The following is a 19,809-nucleotide window of genomic DNA, read 5'->3' as shown; positions in this document are numbered from 1 at the left end:
GTGTAGTGCTAGAGGGAAGCACTCCTTAGGATTCAAGCACAAGTGGTCTTCTTTGTACTTATCAAAAACCCATCTCAACTTATGTAAATGATCAATTTGTACTGAAGGGTCAAGGTGGGAGGCATTCTTACCATTCAAAGTAGAGAAATCACCTAGAAATACCTCAAGAAACTTCCCAACATTCTCCTAGAAAAGTTTGGTGACAAGATGTTGAAATATTGCTGGTGCATTACGTATACCAAAGGGCATCATTCTGTAGGCATATATCCCCCATTGGGTGACAAAGGTGATCTTTGACTGATCCTTCTCTCTGACTGTTACTTGGTTGTACCTATTGTACCCATCCATGAAGGAGTATAGAGCACGACCAACCACTACCTCCAACATCCTATCCGTGAAGAGAAGGGGGAATTGATCTCGTCTTGTGGCAACATTCAATTATGATGTCAACACACACTTGGAGCTTGCCTCTCTCTCTTTTGGGTACAATTACAATTCCAATGACCCAATCATAGTAGTCAACTGGGTAGATCAACCCTTCCATTTTCAGAATATAAACTTGAACTACCTTACCAACAGTTGGGATTCATGCGGTATGTCCTCTATCAATGGGTTTGCATCTGGGTATAAGGCGATGCAGTGCTCCATGAACTCAGCTGGAACCCCCTTTAGATCTTTGTATGACCAGGAAAAGACATCCACATATTCTTGGAAACAACAATCAGTTAATGCATTAAGAAGATAATCATGCTCCCAAACTGCTTCCTTCACTTGCTGAGGTTGGTCCGAGTCTTGATGTTGAGGTACTGCCAGTTTTGTGCATGATCAACTTAGGGCATGCTTGTGGATATGGAGTTACTTGTCCCCCCTGCTTCCAATCCTTCTGTGCGGGACTATCCTCGAGGGGAAAGTTGCCCTCCACTTCCCGTAACCATAGGACTGCAGAAAAGATATGAGTGTGTCTCCTAGAGTGGTTGAGATGTAGAGGTAGCACTAGTACTCATTTTCTTTTTGCCCTTATGTGCTTGCTTGAGCATTCCTTAGTAGTACGGCAAGCCTTCCACCTCATAAGTAGTTCCTACAAGATTCTCAGTCGTGGGGAAATCTGCCTCTAATAAATAAAGGTCAAGAAAGGCAAAGTTAGTGACACCCTCCTCTTCATGTGGAGTGTGGTATGTTCCATTGCATGGAGGGTCCCTCACTCCAGTTCGGATATGTACAACTCCTCCTAGTTGTCCATCCTACTCTTGGTTCCCACGATGACCATCATGATGCACTATGGTGTCAGGTGTCCTTCCAATAGTCATCTAGTGCACCACTTATCCCTGAGTGACATTAAGCACCTGATGGTCATCTTCCTCCTCGGTATGATAGGGGTTATAAGGGTCTACCTCTGCAATACCATCATTGTCTTCTGCAGTACCACAACGTCTTCTGCACTACCATCAGTGCCATCTATAGTACCATCAATGTCATGACAAAGTGAGGATCCTACTCTCCTAGTCACTAAGACAACATCCTAATACAACACTAATCTACGGAGGATGCAACCTAAGTGCAAGCATGATGAAGAGAGTGCTCATGACATGTATCTCAAGTCAATTAGGTTCCAAGATAGATTAACTTGGACTCATAAAGAGAATCTTGAGATAGTGCAAAGTGCTTGATTGATATTACTTCAAATGAACCTCCCTTTTATAGGTGAGGGTACTTACATCCATTTTGCTTGCTCACATGTGGGATATCTCCTCCATGCCATGTGGCAGCTTACCCTTTGCTCATACCTTTGCTCTACATGTGCTTATGGCACCACAACTCTCAACACCTCCCCTTGGTGCCATAATCCTTTGGCTACTGCAAGGTGGTCAGATGTGAGTTACAAATCCATCACCTCCCCTTAGTGCATACATTGCTACTTAAGGTGGTCAAGTGTGGTTTTTACATGTCAATACCTCCCCTGGGTGCTTTCATAGCTACTCTCAGGTGGTCAGGTTTGATTACAAAAACATAGGCAAGGTTGGCAAGGTTTTTGCTTTTCAATACATTCCATTGATGTCACCTTTTGGCTCATGGCTTGATGATGACTCCACGTAGTTGACTTGTTGATTCTTCAATCTGCAATCTTCTTCCTTGTGTCCGAGCTTCTTGCAATGGTGACACTTTGGTTTGTTCTTCAATCTGCAGTCACTTTGATAGTGACCCATCCTTCCGCAATGGTAGCATTTCACTGATGTTTTACTGAATAGTGCTTGTTCTTCATTATAGCTGTGGTGTGTTGATGTCGATGTTGATGTCGATGCCTTCAACTCTCTTTCTTTTTCGAGAAGAGAGGATACACATTCTTCAAACTTTGGATCTGGCAAATTCTTCAAAGTGGTTGTCAATGCACTATACTCTGCAGGCATGCTTTTAAGGAGAATTGCAAGTGCATCTTTCTCTCCTACTTTTGCATTTATGCCCTCTAGTTGAGTCATAATGCTTTTGATTTTGTTGACAAATTGTGCCATGGATTCATTGAAGCCCATGTGCATACCATAGAATTCAATCTTAAGATGGATCTCTTGGTTTTTGGCTTTTGCACCAAACACTGTGTTCAACTCATCCCATGCATCCTTGGCATGATCCTTAGAGTCTATATGATGAATTATGTTTGGACCTAAGTGCAATCCAATGAGTGATAGTGCTGCTTCATCTTTTTCCTTCCAAGCATCATTTTGTGTAGTGGGTATATCTTCTTTTACAATCTTCCAAAGCTTTTGGTGCATCAGAAGATATCTCATTTGTGTAGACCATGTGTGAAATCCATCCCCGGTGAACTTCTCAACAGTTGGAGTGCGGATTGCCATTGCAAAGGTCTTACCAGTTTGATAATACTTTCAAATCTGGCAGTGTCTAATTGCATACAGAAAATCTGAGTTGACAGGTGCGTAGAGCTTGAAAAGACGATCACTTTTCCTTTTTGGAGCGTGGGCAAATTCTTCCTGGATTGCAAGTTATGGCTTCTTGAAGGTTTTGTAAAGAAGAGGGGCCTTTGATGATGTGGCTGGGCTATTCACATGCTGCTTGCAGGACTGTGCTTGGCAGGGGCTGTGTGCTTAGGTGGCCCTGTGCCATGTGGCAACCTTCTAACCCAAGTTAGTTAACCCAAGTCTAGATTAACTTAACCATGGTCCACGCAACTAAACCTAACCATGGTGATCATTAAGGTAACCACAGTTAAGTCCTATCTTGACACGTGTCAATCAATGAAACCTTAGGAGACTTTGTAGAAACTTATTCAATCTGTTCTCTCATCTCAGTGCGTCGACGGAGATGCGGCGAATTTGTGACGACGATGGAAATGCTTCGTGACAGAGATGCGGGTGCGCCTTGCAGGAGAAGGCCTTCAACAGCCGTTGGAGTTAGACGGAGGTGGTGGGAGCCTTAAGCTCTGTAGAGTTTGGAGTTGTAGCAGCTCGCGGTCGGGTCATTGCAGAGGAGCGTCGATGAGCTGATTCCGTCGGCTGAGCATTGAAGGAGAAGGCTGTCTGCAGGTCTGAAGCTATGGAGAGCCAGGAGCTAAAAATGCTCTGGCACTTCTATTGTGAACGGGCTACCGTTTTGGAGAGGCACGGCTTTGGCTGCTGGAGAGCGTAGACTATAGGGAGTGATGGCTCAGCAGAGTTGGAGAAGCTCAACTATGGGATAAGCTTGTAGCCATCTCCTCCTGTCGCTCCCAAGCTCCGTTCCCGTGACGTCAAGCTGAAGAAAGGCTGCCACCGTGCTATGCAATCGACAAGGGCAGCTGGAGTGGATTTGTACTTGTTGTTGCCTGCATTGTCATACTGCTAGACACTTCTCCTTTGTAGATAGGAGCTTAGACGCTGTAGATAGGCCACCTTAGTTGTAGTTTGAAAGACAGAGAAGCAATACTCCTCACAATACACCTCTCAAAACTTTGAAAAATCTTATTCTCACATCTCTCAAGTCAAAATGAAGAAGAAGATACTCTCTCTCTTACACACACAATGTCTCTCAAAGAAACAATGAATTGAATAAGATGAACGGAAACCTTTCAATCTCAGATGGACGGAACTCTCCCTCAATCTAGAACAAAAAACTAACCTAAGAGAAAAACATGAGCTCCTAAGATATGCCTACAACTAATCTAGGAGACTAGACCTAAGCTCTGATACCATGACAAAGTGAGGATCCTACTCTCCTAGTCACTAAGACAACATCCTAATACAACACTAATCTACGGAGGATGCAACCTAAGTGCAAGCATGATGAAGAGAGTGCTCATGACATGTATCTCAAGTCAATTAGGTTCCAAGATAGATTAACTTGGACTCATAAAGAGAATCTTGAGATAGTGCAAAGTGCTTGATTGATATTACTTCAAATGAACCTCCCTTTTATAGGTGAGGGTACTTACATCCATTTTGCTTGCTCACATGTGGGATATCTCCTCCATGCCATGTGGCAGCTTACCCTTTGCTCATACCTTTGCTCTACATGTGCTTATGGCACCACAACTCTCAACATGTCATATGCCACCTCTTCCTCTTTTATTGCCGCATGGCCTTGAGTTCGTCGGTCTTATCTATCCATGTTGTGTGTTTTCGTTGCCTCACCATGGTCATCTCCCTGAGTCACCCGGTTGACCTCACCACCATCTTGTCTGATACTTGTAGTCACCATTCTCTGATACATGTGAGGATTATTGCACAGAGACGTGAGAGGCATCCTTTCATAAACTATTTTCCTAAACCAAGGGATTCCTGGTTTACTTTTGGCATTGTCCTTGGGTTACGAAGATGAGCTATAGAATCCTCTGCAGGGCATAACTCCACCATGTTGACTGTGATAAGAAGCCAATGCTCCCATCCAATCCAAGATGACAATTTCATCCTCTTTTGGTCTAGCTTGATCCAAAAAGTACATCAAGCTCTCACCATCCTCTCGGCCTGCTACATCAAAGGTTTCATCTTGAAAGGGTGAGTCTTCAACGTAAACTGATTGTTTAGGGATGTTCTCCCAAAATAGGCCAATCCCCAAGAGCCCAACCCTCCTCCATGCCAACCTTCTATTCAAAATCCTCTTCCTCCAATTCTATCGTCTTGGATGAGCTCTTCCACTAATCATATCTATTTTTAAGGGCGTGGACCCTAAGGGAAAACGAACCTCATTAGTGGACCAACCTTGAATAGCCTTTGTCAACCATAGCCATGGTCTACCAAGGAGTAGGAGATATGTTTATTCATCTTTGTTCTCATACAAATTTGGATAGAAATGTTATAGCAAATCTTCATGTTGACACCTTTGCGCTCCCACAAGCTTCATTCTGCCATTCGGACTTGGAAATGGACATCACTTGTCAACTTCAAACCAAGTTGTTGAAGTATATCTTTGGGCATGATGTTCACGGCTGCCCCACCATAAGGAAGATGTCCTTTAGTTTTCCCCATTTATATCAACAGTGAGCTTGAGACTTTGTTCACATGTGAGGGCAGCGTACAGTCAGCAATAATTTGGTGTCAGTCCCCATCCTGACCGAGAAGACATCCCTTGTGTCGGCCTGCTAGCATGCAGTTCATGAATGCAATAATATGGTGCTTCATATATGGAGATAACAGACAAAGTTGTTGCATCCTAAATTTCATTAGATCTTCCATCAAGGATTAGGGTTGGTTGGTGGACTTTTGTAACCTGATCCTTCGATGTCAGTGGGAATGCACCTCTAGTGATGGAGGTGGTATTGGTCATTGTTTGACGAGCTCTCTGTTGTAGCTACTACACTGAGTTGTCAACACTATTATCACCTTTTATTTGTGACCTTGTTAGAGCTCCCAACAATGCCCCAATCAGATGGGGGTAGTCTTCCTCCCCCGCCACCACTACATCAACCATATTGACGAGATGTTGGTTCCACCCTATGCTTGGGGTAGTCTCTGCTGTAGTGGTTATTTGTGTGGCATTAGGTACAAGAGGGTCCCTCTAATGGCTCTGTACAGTCATTTTGGTAGTGGTTGTACTCTCCATGATGGGTCTTCAAAGATTGGTCCCTCTACCTGCTCCTCCCCGATCTCGCTCAGAAACACCCTGTTGATCGCATTTGTAGTATGGCACATATCCACCTCCTAGAGTAAGTGGTTGGTACCATGCATAGTAGGGCTAAGGATAGAAATATGGGGCCCTAACTTGATTGGGTACAGGAGCTTCAAGTTAAGGGGGATTAGGGAGTAGTGGTGGTGGTATAGTAGGAGGGGTAAGTGGCTCATATGCCTTCACAAGAGGTACGGGTACTGGGCCAAAAGTGGTCACTATGGCTTCTATTAACTGCAGCAACTAGGGGTTCCCCAATAGGATACTTTGGTAAGATTATGTAACCCTTTAAGATACCTAGATTCAGAGGCACCATGTCCATGAATTTCACAAAATGTACAAAAGGAGGTAGAAGTCGATACCTTATGCTTAGATGGACATTCTATCATGAGGGCATGAATTTTTTATTGCAAAATTTACTAGTGAATACCTTTATCCTGCATGTAGGCAAGGCCATGGGTTGTGGGTGTGCAAGGGCCCCATAGGGATTAATGCCTTGGGGGTAAATTAATGGTTTGATCCAAAAAGGGAGAAAAGGGTCCGTCTAGTCCAAAGAGTGCCCCATAGAGGGGCATGGGGAAAATGAAACGTGGAATGGCCAACTGGAGCCTTCCAAAAACATTGGTCTTAAGTGCATGAAGCCAAGAGGCTTCCATGAGCCACCTATGGCATCGCATTGCACGCCGCAGGTGTTTTCCAAGGCTGAGAAGAGCTCCAAATGTCAATTTCCATCCATACGAGGCTGTGAACAGCTCATGGAAAGGAGATCACTGTATGACGATTTGGGTTATGAACAGCTCATGGATAGAGAACAAGATGACCGTAAGTGAGGGTGAACGGGTTTCAATGCAACTTGATCATAACAGGATGCAGTGAGTCAATTTTGTAAGCGCTCAAGAATGTAGTTGTACATTTTGCGAAGACAAAGATCATGACACAAGGATACAAGACAAGCACATGTTGTTCACTTTTGAAGGGAAGGCTTGGAAGTAGTCTCATCATATAAATATTTGGCTGTAGAAATGAAGACATGCATGGAAAAAAGAGTAATGGGAGGCTTGAAGACCCTCTACCACATTCAAAGTAAATGCAGCTTGTGGAATTGGGAGATGTGGAAGTTCTTTTATACAATGCTGGTTTGGACAATGGTTCTCTATAGATGCCTAGCCACCTGCATCCCCCGTGGCTACTCCTCCCTCTCTCGGTTGCTCCTCTCCCCCATAGAAGCCTCTTCTTCCCCTCGTGGGTGCCATTTCCCCCCCATGGGCTCTCCCTCCACCTCCTCTCCTCCCCGATCTTCCTTCCCCCTCCTCCTCCTCCTCCTCCTCCTCCTCCTCCCCCAATCCCCCCCCCCTCCCTCCTATCCTCCCCTCTCCTCCTTCTCTCCTCCTCTCCTCCCCCGCTTCTTCCCTCTTCCTCTCCTTATCCTTCAAAAACAAAAACCTCTTCTTCCCCGCCTCTTACTTGCCCTCCTAATCCTTCAAGAAAAAAAAAACCTCTTCTCCTTTAGTCTTCCCGTAGCAATAGGGTTTAGTTGGATGGAGCTTCTCAGTGCTTTATTCAGACTTCTCATCTTTGATTGACAAATGGACTCCCATTCAGCCAATCTTCAATCGCTTTCGTCAGCCACGAGAACCGTCACCTTCTCAAAAGACAAGTTGCAGCAGCTCAAGAAATACGTAGAGCTTGAGAGCTCTACCACGCTCTTTGCATGCATCTATGGATCTGACTTCTCCAGGTTATAGGCCAGAGATTGGATGCTTGCGGCTTTACCTTCAAACCTCGCCCCTTGACTGAAAGATGTTCGTTTGTTGGGAAGAAGTTATTTCCAGGTAGCCTTCAATGATGAAGAGGTTGTGAGCACGTTGCTTGAAAGCGGATATTTGTAGCTAGGCTACATAAAGATTTTCATACTGGGCTTTGACACTGTAGAAGTGGATAGGCTTGGCACCTCCTTTTCATCAGATTCCCCAGACTTGCTTAGGTTTATCATCGCCTTCTTGGCCTTATTGGTGAGCGGTTCAGGATGGTCATTGTCCCACAACCCTGGATTGCCTTCGACTGTAGTAGAGACAATCAAATCAGATGGAGTATCTAGTGTTAGGGTCATCGTTGACAACCCCAACATATCTGATGACCATATTGTGCTTCAGTGCTCGGATGGTTCCCTTTTTTGACAGAGAGCAAAATTGCAAGCAGACAGGATCCGTGCAAAATCTTGTCCTAAAAAGAAGAAGAGGCCTAAAAAACCTTCTGGTACAATTCCTCCTTGACCTCCATAGAGTACTAATACAGTTGCACCACGACATGGTGTTGGTACAACTCGACAAAGTGCTCCTCTAGCTTCGACTTCACACTCTACATGGCTAGCACTTGCAACATGGTTGGTCCTTCAATGGGTTCCACCGATCACCATCGACAAATCAGATGATCGATGTTTTGGAGGCCACTCCCTTGGAGACAATGGATATTCCTATCCTAGTGGATGGTCCCATTGAGGCTCCTGCTCATGTTGGGACCTTTGCTACTTCTTCAGCAATTCCATTGCCTATCGCTCATGAGGTTGCCAAGACTCTAGTCCCCACAATGGTACCTAAGGCTTCCCCCTGCTTATCTCAAGAAGTACAGCTCCCTCACTTGTCCCTATTGCAGATCTTTGTGGTTCTTATGAGGGGCTTATTCTTCATCCACGTCTTCCCTCTCGAATAAAGGGGGGGGGGTGGCAGCTACAATCTCTACAGTCTTGACTGCAAATATCTTATGTAGCTTTATGTCACCAGGCCTGAACTTCAGGAATTCCTTTTTGGCTTTAACATAGTTAGCAGACCTTCCAGATGAGGATTTTGATTTTGTACCCTCCACCTTGGGTGATGCAGTGGTTGGCATTCCTTTGATCTCAGGTTGATTCCCTCTTTAGGTGGACGGATACTTTCATTCGTGGACTTTTCTCTAGTTGCTTCTCTCCCTTGCTCCTTGAGCAGAAGGTCTTCCCCCATTGAGGGATTTGTTTCCACCAGTAGATTAAGGCATTCCATGCTAGTTCCTCCCATCGATGAGGATTGTTAGTTGAATCATACAAGGCCTTGGTGGTATACCCCATTGCCACCATAGATTGCTTATCCATACTTAGCTCCATCTAGGTGTTACAAGGGCTCCATTGACATTCTTTTCCTTTAGGAGCACAAGCTGGAAACCAATGATTGTTCTAAGTCACGCAAATTGCATTCAGATCACATGTTTTGGTCACCTTCCTTTGGTACTAGGAGAGGGACATGAATTTCAATTTCAAATTCCGTTCTCCTCCTAGTGGTTGGTCATGGTACCATTATCCCCTCTAGAGCTTAGTGGATCATTCTTTTAATTGGGGGACATAAGGTTGGTTTTCGCAACCTTTAAGCCCCTAACACCCGAGGGGACCGTGTCCTATGAAATGAACTTCTCTCTTGGACCCCCATTACAGATTCTTGGGTCATAGGGGGTGCCTTCAACATGGTGGAGTTGTCTTCTAATAAAAAGGAGGCAAAGAAGGAGGTATCCATTCCTTGGAAAGAGCAGCTTGGATGCCTTCTTATTTCAATTCATTGGCAAACATGTTTGGTTGAATGATGCTTTTCACTCTCCGTCACAATCTCTCTAGTTTTCATGGTTAAACAAGAGATCTTAGATGCCCATTCATGCATGCATTGGTAGATTTTATGCTAACAATTGGGCTTTGGATAGATGTGGTTTGACATGCATTGCTCTCGTGGTTTCTAATTCAGACTACTTTTCTGTGGTGTTGATGATTTCCAAGCCTCATACGAGAGGACGCTCTGCCAGTCTCAGGATTCCGGATGCCTTGTATGCAAAGGAGAACCTCACTGATGCAGTTTTATAGATTTGGGTTTCTCATATGAAGGGTGTAATGTCATCCCTTTCACATGTGGCAGCAACCCTATCTAACATTAGCGACTTCTATCATCCAATCGCTAATGCCAAAAAGCAAGATATTCTTAAGATAAGAACTTGGTCTTCGCCCCATCATTTAGTAGCCTTTTAGAGGGAAGAGCAGAATCAGCCTACTGATGCTTGGATTTAGGAGCGCCTTGCAACAGTAAGGGCTCTTCAGTAGACATTACTAGATAAGAGAGTGGAGTATGCCTTTCATGCATGAGAGTCCTTTTGGACTTAGATGGGTGGTAGAGTCAATAAGCACTTTTTCTCTGCTGATGGCCCGATACATAGGAGAGAGAGAGTGTCACTCAGCTTATTGACTCAAATGGGGTTTTGCAAACTGATCCAGATGCCATCATGTGCATAGCCACCGATTTGTATGCCTCACTTGTTGTAGCAGATGCTGACACACCGGTCGAAGATGATGCCAGGGTGCAGATATGGTAGCACATTCATTATTGGTGAAATAAGATAGATTATCAAATGCATGGATTAGAGAGGTCTCCTCTTTGTACATATCAATCCACATCCAGGTACTTATCAAAGGATTCAAGGGAGGGAGATTTCAGATATCTAGATCAGTCCGCTATCAGCAATGCCCTCTTGCCTCTTTTCTTTTTCTCCTTATGGCTGAAGCTATGAGCATTTTTCTCATATCACAAGCAGAAATTCTTGGACTGAATCTTCCCTTGAGACATAATGAGAAATTGATAGACTATGAGTTGGTGGATGACACTATTGTGTTTTTGGATGCCACTTAGCAGACGCTCACTTCTTTGAGTGAAGGCTTGGACTTGTTTTGTACTGTAGGTGGTACACACATTAATTGGAACAAATCCAATGGCTTTTGGATCAGTGATGAGGACACTCCTAATTGAGGGTTAGTTTTGGTTTTACTTGGCTTCAGAGGGGGGTTTCAAGCAGATATCTAGGATGCCATGTCGGTATGGGTATCTCTTCTTTTGCTCTAGTGTTGGAGAGCATCAGGAGAAAACTCCTCTTTTGGAGTTCAGCCAAATTAGACCTGGCTTCCAAGGTGGTGGTTGTTAACCAAGTTTTGCTCGCCACGGCATGGTATGTTTGCTCTAGTTGGTGTAGCTCAAGAGACCTACAAGGAATTTCTTGTGGAATGGACTAGATGGCACTACAAATATTTGGCTAGGGTGGCTTGGGAGACATTTATCTTTCCGAGAAAAGGAGGTCTCAATATTATAGACCCAAACTTGCAATGTAGGGCATTACTTTGCAAGTTTGTGGTAAGGGAACTTTTGCGTGGGCAAGAGTCTTGGAAGGATTTCTTATTCGAAGCATTTGAGCATGTACTCCTCCTTCAAGTGGAGATTGGATGGGTAGCACCAAATGTATTTTTACTTCAGCCCCCTTCAGATCTCCTTCCTCTCTTGTTATGGCAGCCATTTTGAAAGCTTGGAGTAGCTTCAAAAACACTCTTCGAAGAATCCCCCTAGTTTCTCTGGAAGAGATTGATAAGCATCCGGTCATGTGGAATGATAGCATACTTGATGAGCACGGCAGACTGCTAGGCCAGTCACATTATATGCAATGGTCAAGATGAGAGAGAGGCCCTATCTCCTTTGCAAGACCCTAGAAAGCTTCCAGAGGACCGCAAATTGCAAGTAGTAAGTCATCTCAGAGGAATGTGCAAGAAGGATTTATCAAATTGATGCAGCCATTCTAGTGGATTGGATCGAGATGGATAATGTGCCTATTTCTTGCTCCACTTGGATGGGAGCATTCTGAGGATTGGGCACTCCTCTTCAGGTCATTGCTTTGCCATGACCACACGAGGATGCCTTGGTTTTTTCCGTCTAGATGGGAGGCAGGCTCTCTAGATTTTCAGATGATGTTCTTTGGGAAATTGCTTTCCATCCTATCAGGGTCATTGGCTTTGTAGAGCATGGTGCATATTCTCAGTGGTACCTAGACCCTGACCCCCACTTCTCTTCGTCTTGGGTTCATGGAGATTGTGGCTCTACGGTGTGACCCTAATGAAGTATTTGCAATGGGACCCAAGAGAGTAGGAACGGCTTGATGAAGGGCATCGAGAGAAGAGCCTACCCTGCTTTTGTTACACTTGCTAGATGGTTTTAGATTAGTTGTAGCAATTGGATACCTTTTAGAGCTCCTCATTGGGAGAATTTTCAGATTTCTACTGATTTGTAGAGTTGTTTGAAGGAGACTCTGGAAATCCCATAGGAATAGAAAGAACACTCTATTATTTTGGCTTTCTATTCATGGTGGGATTGTAATTAGCCTATGGAAATCCAGGTTTGGGGCAGACTCTATGTGTCCTCATTGCCGCTCTATAGTGGAATCGGTTCATAATTGCTTATGGGACTGCAAACAGTCGAGGATTGTTTTGAAGGAGATTGCTAGGATTTTCAGCACCTTCTCCCATTACCCCTTCTTCATGACTTGGGGTTCAGTTCCTTGGCCTTCCCTTTCAAGCCTGCATGTATTTTACGAGAGGCATGACTCTTCTTCGGATTTTTCAGTTCAACAACACTTAGTAGAGTGATGGCCTTTGGATGATGTACCAACCCTACCTTTCAAAGTAGTACATGCTTTGGTGGATTCCTCCTGGGAGATTTCTGCTAGTATATCAGCATGGCATATATGGAGAGCTAGATACACACAAGCCCTAGATCATTCCCAGTTCCACTCCTCCCATACTTCGGCCAACATTTGGACAGATACTATACATACATTGATGGCCACTTGGATGAGCATGCATGGATCTTCTAGAGCAGCCTCCGCTAGGAGAGCTATGTTCCTTAGGGAATGGAGAGGCTCCCCTTTTTTCTCGAGTCCTCTACAGGGGTGTGGAGGCATTTTTAACCTCATCCTTGGGTTTTTAAAATCTCATTTTGAAGGGGAGTTTTTTTTTCATTTTCTTTCATGCTGTGCATGTTGTATTTCCACTTTGAGCTTACTCTCATGGGTTTTTTTCATACTTAATAGAAGTCTCTCATGAAAAAAAGAAAGATATGGAAGACAAGACTACCTTTAAGAGGATATCTTAGTCTTCAAGGGACACATGATATGCAAAATGAGGACCACCTCACATGAACTAGAAGTGGAAAAAGCCAAAGCTCCAACAAGAGAAAGAACTTGCAGATATGCCTAGTAGAGGAAGCATAAAGTGACTTCTCTATTGTTGAGCTTACGTGCACATCAAGGAGAAACACAATATTAATGCCATATCACCAAATGACCTACAAGGCCTTTTCGGTTGGCCAACCAAACAGCTAGGATCATGTTTAAAGGAGGTATCAAGGCACTAGAATAGAATTTTGGATATGGCACATAGGCTAGCTAGACAAGTACCAGTCACATAGCAACTCTACAATGTTCTTTCAAAATGTACATATATACATCTAACAGCTATTCTTAAAGATATTATTAGCAATATTTCATGATAGATTACTAGATATATCCCATTGATCTTGTTGGGTCTCCAGTGGACATTAATAAAATTATATCACATCACATCAGGCCTCTCTCTCTCTCTCTCTCTCTCTCTCTCTCTCTCTCTCTCTCTCTCTCTCTCTCTCTCTCTCTCTCTCTCTCTCTCCTAGCCCCTATCCTAGCAAAGCTATTTAATGAAATAGTTTGTCTCGGCGGCTTCCCACACACTTGGACGCTCAACACTATCCCACCTATCCATAAGCCAAGGGATCCCATGGATCCAAGTAACTACAGGACCATTATGATCGGGCAGGCATGTCCAAGGTATGCTTCGATGCTAGATACGGAGGTCAGTCACAATTCAGAGATGCAGGGACTCAGAGTAGATGGGCAAGCAGGCTTTCGACATGACCACGAGACCATGGATCATATCCTAACACTTAGGATGTCATAGAGGAGGCCGGGACATGGAGACAGAGCGTATATTTCTGCTTTGTGGATTTTCGCAAAACCTTTGATACAGAGGAGCATGCCTCATCAAGAGGTTACAAGAGCTGGGTTATGGGATATAGATAGTTTGGGCTATTATGGCACTTTATGAGAGGGTTTCTGGCAGGGCTCGGACGAGGGGCGGATGGAGAGATGAGATCTTGAGCACCATTGGGGTCAAACAAGGTTGTCCACTCTCACCGACCTTGTTTGGCCTCTACATAGACAAGCTTGAGTCTTTTATGAGGACACTAGAAGGTGCTGGTTGTTCTCTCACCAGTTACTTGCTCCAGATCCTTTTGTATGCTGATGATGTGGTGCTATTATCCTCATCCACTGAGGAGCTCCAGAGACATCTAGATGCACATGACTTGAGAGTCAACCTTAATAAAATCAAGGTTATGATCTTCAACACCTCTAGAGCAGCCGCACATAGAGAGCAGTTTACTTTTGACGGGGCACCACTTGAGATCGTTTCATCATACATATACTTGGGAGTTTTTTTTTCAGGGCCTATCTTCATGATGAGACCGGCGATGTAGGCCCGCTTGAGTAGAGGTTATGCTTCCCTGGCCCGATTGAAGAGACAGTGCTTCCACTTGCACTTTCGGGACCTGCGGACCAAGGTTCTCCTTTTTGACTCCTTGGTTGACTTGCAGGCATGTATGGTAGCCCTTGTTGGAGACCAGACCTCTCCGACACAGAGTGGACTCGAGTGGAGAGATTACAGGTTCTCCTACTCTCACAGGTGATACTCAACAGGCCATCTATCCCTCATCAGATCATCCAGGCTGAGTTAGGGGCACCTCCTCTGTAGTTAAATGTAGCATTCTAGACTATCACTTATCTCTACTGATTATGCGCATACGGCTCATGTATCACAGGGTGACGTAGGCTACCTTGGTTGGCACTAGCATCTTCTATGACATTAGCAGCTCAGGGTGATCAGAGATGTCGGTACGCATGAACATGCGGGTTGTTTGATGGATTTTCATATAGATAGGCTACCAACCTTCCAATACAACATTGACACTCCATTTGTCCCATTCTGGGGCACCAAATTCAACCCAATCATCCAAGAGGATCTTCTACAGCTACACACATTCAGAACCCAGCTAGCACAAGCAGAGCTCCTTGTGAAGCACAATTTCTATCAGGACCACTACTTGCACATTTTGGCAGAGGGTTTCATCATACCTCTAGGGTACACCTAGATCCATTTACCACATTCACTCATGATTGGCCTTGGAAAGTTACGTGTGTCATCGCATTGACTCTATATCGAGAGCGGGCATGTAGAGGTGATACCTATCACGACCAAACTCCAAGCTCAGCCAAGACCACGATTCGACGAATACAAAATAACAGGGGATGGCATGATGAATAACCGCCCAACCATTTCTTTGGTTCAGCAAGCTCGTCCCAAAATCTAACACGTGAGAAGTACCTGCATGTTGAATACCAAAGCCCACAATTCCCTAGATGGATCTAGTATGCCACATGTCTACATTTGAGGACATCTCCTCAATGCATCATTTACCCCTCTCTTGGGATATCATTGAAATCATTTGTCCCTAGGCACATTTAATGCATTTAGACCCATTAGCCTTAGATCCACCTAGTCTTGTGCCATGTCACGCTCACCAAGGACCTTGACCTTGATTCCTTTTTTGTCATTTACGTAAAGCCCAAACAAATATAATACAAACATTGATCCTTTAAAGGAAAATGTCGACTGACCCTTCCGAGGTCATGTTGCCTCAACTTGAGCATAACAATACCCAGGGAGAGTCGTATCTGCACATTGTGTGGGTGCCATGAGGTGGAGTCAGAGAAGCACTTTCTTTTCCGTTGCCCAGTCTACTATGATATTTGTGGACGATACCATTGTCGTTTCAGAGATGGATTCGAGGGACTCCTATACCCAGACCATCAAAGATGCTTGGTAGCTTTTAGTCACGAGGCGGTCCGATATAGAGATTGTCTCATCAGATCAAGGAGATAGGACTAGGGGACCATGCTCGGCCCATCGCAGAGTACAATCACAAAGTTCTTCCAAGTAGAGCAGGTTGCCACTTAGTCACAGTTAGCAGGAGAGGCAGAGACCCTTAGACCAAGATACAACACACCAGGTAGAGGACAGACGCACAGATCACACTCATTGACATCTCATCTCTCTTCAAGCCTAGGGTGCAGCCTGGGGTGCAGCCGATCAGGGTTACAAGTGTCGGGTAGTGGCCACCAGGAGGGCACAACAGGTTACTCATCTGGATAGCAGACAATGATCCATTACGGGCTTCTTGCCTGCACTACCTAGTCCACTGTTGGGTGTATCTTGATGTTCTATATGCCTATTGTACTGTATTGGATCAGACTGTGTCTCCACATGAGGATGATGATGCCAAGATGGTTGCATAGGTTTATGGTGGACATGTACTATGATATCATTGACTATGTCTACAAACAGTTTTCTAGCATGGGTTAGGATGCTCGCTTGTAGCTCAACCCTTTTCTTCAGTCTCATAGACCCATCAGTCTTTAGCAGATTTTACTAAACTTTCTTTCTCTCTCTCTCTCTCTCTCTAGGCATAATGGGAACAAGCAATTCTGTAAGCAAAAAAAGAATTACTGCACATCTCGAGCTAAAGGTCAAATGCCTTCAACATGTCAAGAAATGAGCAAACACATAATAAATATGCTACTGTCATCAATAGCTAGAAAAATGTTTCATTAAAATCAAGGGGAGAAGTATGGGGATGCCATGTAAACACTAGGATTGCAAAGCTGCAAGTAGAGCCTAGAAAACAACAAATCCCAACAAAGAAGGAGGATAGATCTCAAACATATAAACATGTAGTAAGTCACAAAAAAAAATAAAATCTCAAGAGCAAATAGCTTGAGAGCTATGACGAGCTAAAACAAAATCCCATAAAGTTTTTCAAAAAATTACACGGCAACAAACCCTAAGAGAGGAATGCACAATGGGAAGATATGATACAATTTGTCAAAAGCCTCTATGAAAGAGATGGGGAAGAAAAGATCAACCACAGCTATACTATCAACGCAACAAATGCAGTCATAAGAGAGGAAGACATGCAAAATGGCCTAAAAAAGCTAGCCAATGGGAAAGTTCCAGACACACAAGAGCTAGTAGCAGGAATATTAACATGGGGAGGTGAGAAAACAAAGAACTTGCTTATAAGCCTTATTAATATGGCTCTGGAGGAAAGTTTTCCATTAGATTGGTAGATAAGCACGATTGCACCAATCCATAATGGGGGAGATAGCAAGATGGCAAAGAAGTATCGGACAATCATGGTGAGCAGCCTAATGGCAAAGTTATAAGGAACTATCCTTGAGAAAAAAATAAGCAAATGGGTAGAGGAACAAGGAGCGAGGGCGCCATCCCAAGCAAGGTTTCATCCCAAGCACGCTAGATCCATGTGGTTGCCATAAGGGCTGCAACTGAAGGAGTCAAAGGTAAGAAAGAGGCTGTGTATAGTATAGATTTCAAGAAAGCCTTTGACATAGTACCACATAAGTGGCTATGGGAAATACTCGAAACGCTCAAAGTTCCTCAAGAACTCAGAGAAGCCACATACTAACTCTATGAGAAGGTACTAGTAGCTGAGTTAGCACAACTGCTAGTAGATGAAGGGGGGTAAATTGATGTGTACATGTGTACCTATGGGCTTGGAGTCCTATGCAAGAAGTGTGTGAGTGTAGGTGTGCTAGAAGGTTCTAGTTAGGTGTGTCAAGTTGGTGTGATGAGTGAGTGGTCATAGGAGGTGATTGATTGAGATAATCAGGGAGATGATTGTAAATCTGGGATCTACATACATGGAGGCAGTTGCCTATATATGTAACCACTCTTGGAATGAAGATTTACATTTGTGTCTCATTGCTTCTTCCATGGATTCACATGTGGTATCATAGCTTGTTGAAGATTCTAGTGCCTTTGAAGATCATCCCCTCAAGATTCTCTCTTCTTCTTTGGATGTCAAAGGCACTAGAATCTTCAGCAAGCTTTGGTATCATGTGAAAAAAAACTTCTTCCTTCCTTCTATGAATTTCCTTAAGCTCATTCTCCTCCTACAAGCCACCATTACTCCAACCCTTTCAGGTGTAGATTCCCCTAGTTAGGGCTCCCTTCCACCTGAGAGGAATTGAAATATTATGGCCTCTACATCCCGTGCTTACACTCGCCCTATCCTGCGCCATTTCTGATGATACATCCTACTGGAGCCACCATTTCAAAAGTGGTTTGAGGTGCACTTAGGCGACCTTATGGGCTACCTGCTGGTTGGTAAATTTTGAGATAAAATGGACGAAGGAATGAGGAGAAACTACAGAAAAGCCAGTCGGGTTTTTCAAGGAGACATGTTTTTGGAGGTGGAGAAGATGTTGCTGCCCATGGAGGTGTGAAGCTCTTTTGGTCTAAGACTTGCATTGAGTGTTCTACTCCCAAGGATCATTAATTGCACAGTAAATGCCCTCTGGTTGAAGCCTTGTGGTGTGAGGTAGCAATCCTCCAAGGTTACTCTGTTTCTGCAAGCATTTCTTGACTATTTTTTTGAAAATATATGCTACACTAAATGCTAAGTTGATGCTTGAGGAGTTAGAATTCAAATCAGAGATTTAGAGATTTCTTTTTCAGATTAGAGAATGCTCTTTGAAGTTCAGTTGATGTTGATTTCTTGATAAAATGCCAAACTCTCCTCAATCTTCTTTTTCAAGTTCCAAGAAGACTACAAAGACAAAGTACAAGGTAAAGAAGAGCTGGTCGACCTTTCTCCAAGATGTCTTAAGGATGGCCTTAAGTGAAGGGGTTGCTATTTGTGGGAAGGAACAATTGGTGATGAATATGCCAAACAATTAGGATTTTCAGAATTCTTATCTTGCAATTTGCGTCTCTATGGTGAAGGTGAATTTTTTTTCAAAAAGATTGACCTTTTGTAAAGGGATTAGACACTACCAGTAATTTGGTAAGACCTTCCCAAAATGGCTTCCAAATTGAAAATAGATAAGTTTCAAGGAGAGGGGTCCCACACTTGGCAAACAAAATTTATTCTCATGAAAAAGGGAATATTAAAGGACTTGCTATAATTGCTCTTGGTTTGAGTGATTCCTTTACAGCTCATGCTACATGGACTCATTTTGAGCATGTGTTTAAAGCACAGGGAAGATGCTCTAAGTTTAGCTTGCTTATCAAGTTCTTTGACTTCAAATTGGATAGAGGGGAGTCCATCTCTTCACATCTAAATTCAATGAAGAGCATTTTGACACAGTTATCTGGCATCAAGTTTAATCTTGATGAAGAAATTGTAATTGCCATCTTACTTAGAAGTCTCACTGAAGAATATGGCACTATTGTAACCACACTCACCAATATTCCAGAGATAAGTCTGGTAGAAATTGAAGCATCGCTCTTGGAGGAGGAGAGAAAGATCAAACAAAGAAGTGATTACAAAGAAGGGGCATATTTGGCTAGAAGCAACTTAAGCAACTTCAAGGGAAATAGCAAAATGAAATGTAACTTTTGTGGCAAACCTAGACACTTTGAAAAGGAATGTTATGCCAAGAAGAGATGCTCAACCAATCTTGTTGAGGAAGCAGAAACTGAAGAAGAAGAAGAACCAGAGAATATCAAAGCTCTCACTGCTTACAACACCCAGGTCAAATCTGACAAGGGTAAGGATCCATATGTTTTCTAAGTTATGTGTGTGTGAGGTCAATAATGGTTCTCTGCCATGAATAGTCCATCCTTAAAAGATTGTTAGTCTTTTGAGATTTTTCCTGTTGGACTCATTGGGCTTTACATACATAGTCAATGTCCATCTCCTAGTTGTAAACCAAGAATCCTAAAGAGTGAGT

The 19,809-nt window shown here is 43.6% G+C and overlaps 1 protein-coding gene across 1 annotated transcript in view; it reads right to left on the bottom strand.

Annotated features, from left to right (window-relative positions):
- LOC147893671 (uncharacterized) overlaps positions 1-19,809 on the bottom strand; it is a 43,221-nt gene that overhangs the window by 17,547 nt on the left and 5,865 nt on the right. The gene's annotated exons all lie outside the window — the stretch shown is intronic.

Source organism: Dipteris shenzhenensis, chromosome 15, assembly GCF_047967505.1.
Source record: "Dipteris shenzhenensis isolate YYH24624 ecotype China chromosome 15, Dip_SZ_1.0, whole genome shotgun sequence".
NCBI lineage: Eukaryota > Viridiplantae > Streptophyta > Polypodiopsida > Gleicheniales > Dipteridaceae > Dipteris > Dipteris shenzhenensis.
Note: the sequence above shows the minus strand (reverse complement) of the source record. Positions and strands in the feature narration are given on the sequence as shown.